This window comes from Eumetopias jubatus, unplaced genomic scaffold (assembly GCF_037043125.1).
Source record: "Eumetopias jubatus isolate StellerSeaLion01/CBP00866 unplaced genomic scaffold, mEumJub1_p1.0 scaffold_9, whole genome shotgun sequence".
NCBI classification, from domain to species: Eukaryota; Metazoa; Chordata; class Mammalia; order Carnivora; family Otariidae; genus Eumetopias; species Eumetopias jubatus.
In genome coordinates, this window is record NW_028274815.1 from 34,417,481 (window position 1) to 34,424,437 (window position 6,957).

Genomic DNA, 6,957 nt, shown 5'->3' on the forward strand with positions numbered 1-6,957 from the left:
TAATCCGGATTGGCCCCTGTGTTTGCTTCCCTGCCTGCTGCAGCCCTTTCTGATCAAGAGACCTTGGAAATGTCACAGATTCAGAACCCAAGATTTTCTGTTTAAGTTTTCAATTGTAAATAAAGATTTGTTTTGGGCACCTGGGTGGCTCAGTTGGTTAAGCGAGTGCCTTTGGCTCAGGTCATGATCCTAGAGTCCCGGGATCGAGTCCCACATCGGGCTCCCTGCTCAGCGGGGAGTCTGCTTCTCCCTCTGACCCTCTTCCCTCTCATGCTCTCTATCTCTCATTCTCTCTCTCAAATAAATAAATAAAATCTTTAAAAAAAAAAGATTTGTTTTGTTTTGGTAAAAAAAAAAAGAGGGCACGTACTGAATGGAGCACTGGGTGTTATGAACAAACAATGAATCATGGAACAGTACACCAAAACAAATGATGTAATATATGGTGATTAACATAACAATAAAAAATTTTTAAAAAATGACAAAAAAAACTAATGATGTAATGTATGGTGATTATAATATAACATAACATAACATAATAACATAACATAATAAAATAATATAACATAACATAATATAATAAAACATAACATAACATAATAAAAATAATAGTAATAAATAAATAAATAAATAAAAATAAAGAGACATCTTACAGGAACTCTCATTGGCTAACCTGCAACCATCCAAGGGTGAAGAATAGTCAACTGACCAGCCTGAATAATTAAATGTCCATTATGTTATTTTTTTAAAGAAAATTAACATAAAACTACACAAGAAAAGTGATCCTAGCAGAAAAGAATCACTTTGTATTAACTGTAATACTAAGCAATATGTTAATATGAGTATTCTGTTTATTAATTATGTAACACATGCAGACGTACTGTCCTCATCTCGCGTAAACAGGGTAGATACAAGGAATTGGAGTAAGTCATACTGTCCCATTAATGGCAGAAACTACTCCAAGAGCAAGAAAGATTCACCACTAGTGGGCATTTCCAATAACCAGGTGAAAAGTTGATCCAAAGTTACTCAACATTGCTGGTCATGTACAGCATAGCAACTGTGTTCCAAGATGATAAATTAGCCAAATATCCTAAAAAAGAGATGTTTTTATGCAGGTTTCATCCCTTGTCTCCTGGGAGATGAAAACTTGATGGCCTTACTAATTAAGGCATTAATATATGTATTAAGGATAATTTTCCAGTAATACCTGCAAAGGAGGTCAAAATATAACAATTTCAGGACGATGAATATAACATTGTCTAAATGGAACTTAAAGAATATACCATTTGGAGAAAAACATGAAGTTCCAAACAACTAAAGCCTACAAAAAAGGGATATATTGAGTTTTTTAAAGCCCCATTGATAGAGCAGCTACATTCCTATTAAAAAAGGGCCGAGCCCACAGCATGTCATCTCAGATTGGGGAAATTGCAATTGGACTCTAATAGCTAATAATTCAATATCCCAATAAAAAAGCAGTTGCTTGGTAATTCAAAAACCTATAACCTTGGAAAGTTCAAGGTAGGATTTCTAACCCTAGGAAGGAAGATATGACAATAATAATATGTTCTAAGCTAATAAAGCAGTAAACTGAACTTCATAGAATCAATACCTCTGTAATTCATTTAATAAGTCTTATAAGAATTTTGGCAATGTTTGTGCCTTTTTCCTGATCTTTAAGGTATTCAAAGCTGTTTTTAAAATATGACCGTTAAGCTCTTAATTTTAGATAGGAGAATTTGATTAAATAGTTTTGTAATCCATGTTTTTGTCTCTGTAAAATTTTAACTTGATAAAGGTATAAGTTTTAATGTGTATATAATGTCTAAAAGTTTAGAGCTGTGTAGTCCAGTATGATACCTACTAGCTACGTGTGCTATTTAAATGTAAACAAATTAAAATTAAATACAATTAAAAATTCATACGTTTGATCACACTAGCCACATTTAAAGTGCTCAGTAGCTATAGGGCTAATGGCTAGCATATCTGACAGCACAGAGATTGAAGTATTAGCTTATTTTTAGATGTGTTAGTTAGGATATGGACTGACCAACTATATTTAGATAAGAGGCTCAAAAATACAGGTTCAGGGCGCCTGGGTGGCTCAGTTGGTTGAGCAACTGCCTTCGGCTCAGGTCATGATCCTGGAGTCCCGGGATCGAGTCCCACATCGGGCTCCCTGCTCAGCGGGGAGTCTGCTTCTCCCTCTGACCCTCTTCCCTCTCGTGCTCTCTATCTCTCATTCTCTCTCTCTCAAATAAATAAATAAAATCTTTAAAAAAAAATACAGTGGTTCACTCAACTCAGTTAAGAAAGAAGTTCCTTTCTTTCTTATCTAACAATCTAGAATTGGTGGGTGGTCCCAGCATAGGATTGGTAGGTAGAAAGGCAAGTTTAGCCCATGAGGTCTCCAAGAACCCAGGTCCTTCTTTCCTATTTTGTATTCTGCAGGACTGGAACCGCAACATCTTATCTGCATGTTCAGTGTCAGAAGAGGAAGAAGAGAAAATGAAGGGCAAGAGATTTCCTTTACAGAGAATTTGACAGAATGTTGCACACATTACTTCCATTCACACTTTGTAGCCCACATCTGGTTATTATGGAGGCTGGGAAAGGTGGTCAAGTTGTGTGGCTATATGCCCGTCTACAACTTGGGCCACGGCAGTGTTATTTCTAAAAAAGATAGGAGAATGGTTATTGGAGAACCACTCTTCCACAAGGGAATACTGTTTAATGGATTTATGATGGGGGAGGAGGAGATGTGGAGATTAAACAACATTTAAACAGTAGAAGATGTTCTCCTCACTCAACAGTCTATGGAAAGTAAAACTCCAATCAATAGCCATTCCACTGGTTATATAAATTCTACTACTAATACATTTTGTTCTAGATGAAGTAATGTAAACCAGTTAATAGAAAACTTACAGTTTCATTTAAAAACTCACTAAAAAGTAAGTTTTACTGTCTTGGCTATTATAAAATAAATATTAGCATTCACTTTTAACTCAATTTCTTTATAGGAAAAAAATTCTTTAAAGAATGATGCTATCTGTAAAATCTGTAAAATAATGTACTCAAATCAACACTGCATAATTATTAGGTCATAGAACACTCCAGCCAAAAACAATAGTTAAACTACATATATAAATAAATTTAACAATATGACAGGCCTGTTTTATAGATTAAACTTAAAAAGTAAATGTTTTTAATACTTGATTTCGTGCATGAACTAAAAAAGGACATTATTAAAATACACTAAAATAAAAATTCACTTTTCTTTAATAAAAGATGATTTGCTTTTGAGCTTCAATCCTAATCATTTTTAACCTGCCAATGAAAGTGGTATTATATAATAGTGGTTTATATACTTACCTTCCAATTGTGAAAAATTGCTTCTTAAAACCACATATACTGTATATTAAATATTTAAATTATATATTTTAGGCAATAGAAATTATCAAAAGGACAGTAAAAATTACAATATCACCACCATCTTTTAAATTGCATCTAAAAATTCAAAAATGTGCTTCTTAATTGTTGACAGTAATCTCTTCTGATATGCTTTTGCTCAAATGAAAATGTATGAAGAACTTTAAGAACAAATTTCAACTGTTGGCTGAAAACATTTCAAAAATCAAAACTGATCAATTTTGCATCAATAATAAAAGTTTCTCAGACCAATAATTCCCATGTGGTGCTAAATTATATTGATCAGATACCCCTAGTACTGGCAAGTCAATGTTTATGTTAGTCAACAGTGTCTGTAAGGCAATCGTGTGCATTTCATTACCTATTAAAGTGACCTTAAATAATATGTTAAATGTACTATTTGTAAAGCAAATGAATTCTATTTTAATTTCTTCATCATTGGATTTAAGCAGGCAGTTTGAGAAATCAGTTTCAAGAGCAATCAAATATTTTCCCTTCTTACTTTCTCTTATCAACATCTAAGAGGAAAGAGTACAATATGAGGGTAGAATCCTCTCAAGCATCCTCACCCTTTCTTTCTTCATTGTCTATTATTAGTTTTTGAATATTTTCCCTTCTGACCCATATGGCCCATTTACATGCACATTTCTAATCTGTTAGGATTAACCCCAACAATTTCCAACCCATTCAAGAAACAACATAAAGCAAGGAAGACTGACATTTTATAATGATTATTTTGTATCTGTTCTACAGCTTATTTAAGAAAAAGAAAATACTTTACTCCTTATTCCACAATATGAGTCATCAGATATCTTGCAAAATCCTTAGAGTATAGAATACTTTAAAAAGCTGGATTCAGGGGGTGGGGGGGAAAGCAGAAAAAAATCTCTAAAACTGCACAAAAGAACTGACAAGAAATTGAAAGCAATCCTCAGAGGCCAGAAATGACAAGGAGAATCCAGAGAGAGAACAAAATGCTTATGTTGGTACCTGTCATGGGAACATCTGCTGATCCCGAGAGGCCTATATCTTCATGCTTACCAAGCTGTGTGACTAAAGAACAGGAATAAACCTAGGGACTAAACCAAATGGGAAGTTGGATTAGACTCTCATAAAAAAAATAAATCCCTGAGAGCTGATATCTTAGTGAAAGAATGAACTGAAATTTTTTAAAAGACTCCATACTGCACAAGGAGAAGATAAAGATACTTGCCTATTTTATTTCTCTTAGCTCTGGATGAGAAGGAATGACCATCTCTTCTGAAAATTCTTAACCAGAAACCTAATCTCAATTGGAATGGAGCTGAAATCATATTACTTGCTTCTGAGGCTCCCCAGAAGCCTTAGGTAATAATTTAAAGTAGTCATGAATTAGGGCGCCTGGGTGGCTCAGTTGGTTAAGCGACTGCCTTCGGCTCAGGTCATGATCCTGGAGTCCTGGGATCGAGTCCCACATCGGACTCCCTGCTCAGCGGGGAGTCTGCTTCTCCCTCTAACCCTGCTCTCTCTCTCTCTCTCAAGTAAATAAATAAAATCTTTAAAAATAAATAAATAAATAAAGTAGTCATGAATTAGTAGTATGCCTTGACACCAAGCAGAGGCAAACTCAAGTACTCTAGAAGAGAACACCTTAAAACCAAAACTTGAAAGAATTTTCACAAACTCCCACAGAACATGAACTCACACTCAAAAAAACTGAAAACACACAAGGAGTCAACCTACTATGAGCAAAAATCAGTAGAAATAACACATAAAATCAGACCCACTTAGATGGCAGATATTAGAATTACCAAGTAAAGATTTACATATACATGTTTACTCTATTTAAAGATTTAAGAGACTTGACATAGAACATATATCTAGAAGGGATTTTAAATTTTAAAATTCCTAGAAATCAATATAAAAGACAATCTATTTTTTTGTTTTTTTATGTCCAAACATTTTATTTTATTCTTCCCCCTTTTTCTCTTTTTTAATTATATTCAATTAGCCAATATATAGTACGTCATTAGTTTTTGCTGTAGTGTTCAACAATTTATTAGTCACATATAACACCGAGTGCTCATCACCACACATGCCCTCCTTAATACCCATCACCTGTTACCCCATCCCCCCACCCCCTCCCTTCTGTAACTTTCAGTTTGGTTCCCAGAGTCCAGAGTCTCTCGTGGTACAATCTAGCTTTAAAAAAAAAAAAAAAAAAGAGGAAGAAGAAAAAGAAAGAAACATAAATGGTCAATGAACACATCAAAAGGTGTTCACCCAGTGAAGTAATAAGTAAAATGAGAGAAAAACTACATTACACATCAAAACACATTGGCAAATTTTCAAAAGTCTGACAATGTCAAATTTGGCAAGTATGTAGAGCAAGAGGAATCTCAATCTCATATATAACTGGTAAGAGAATAAACTAATACATACACTTTGGAAAAGTCTGGCATTATCTATTAGAATGGAAAATACCCCATACCCAATGTAATTCCATTAATGTATGAATACTCGAGAAAAACTCATGTATACTTGTATGCTATACAATAATGGTAATAGCAGCATTATTCAAAATATTAAAAAAAAACCCAGGAGACTAAATGCCCATCTGTAGCTGACCAATGGAATGAACAAACTATAACTAGATCCAGGAACACAGATGAATCTCATGAAATAAGCAAAACAAACAAACAAACAAAAAATATGTACAGTATATATAAAGTTCCAAACAAGCAAAACTAAACCATATTATTTAAGGATGCATTTATAAGTGAAAAACCATAAAGAATAATAAGGAAGTGGTTATTATAAAAGTCAGGATAGTAGTTATCTTTGGGAGTAGAAAAATTATGATGAAGAGAAGCAAATGGTATGCTTTGGAGTGCTGATAATGTTCTTAACCGCGGTGGTAGTTATATGCAAGAATTTCTTATCATTTATTAAGCTGTACATATAGTTCTATTTTGCTAATACATTTATGTGGCAAAACAAATTTATAAGTTAATGTAGAAATAGAAATTTAAAACAGAGATTTTGCAGAGATCATTATTATTCACTGATTATTCCATGTGTTCCTTTACATTTTCTAGGCTCCTCTGAAATTTGGTTGTAGCCAATGTGAATATTTCTGGCTAATGGGTTCTTAGCAGAACTCATATATGTCCTTCCAGTCTGAAGCACTTAAAATAGACCTAAATTCTCCATACTCTCTCTTCCTCTGCTGTGGCAAGCCTTGAATCCCCATTTTGAGATAGTAAAGCCATAAAATGTAAGCAAACTAGATTCCTGGATCCCAGTGTGGAAAGGAACTGTTTTGCAGAAACACTGGACCCTCAGACCAATTTGCATGAATGGGAAATAAAGTTCATATTTAAACCTATTACGAGTTTAACATTTAAATGTTAAACCTAAGACCAACACAAAAGAATTCAGAGTAAATAAGATAAAAATAGAACTAAACATATTAAACAGTATGCTCCCCAAAAAATTTTTTCATGGAAAATGTGAAATAGAGGTAAAGTGACATGGAGAATAAAA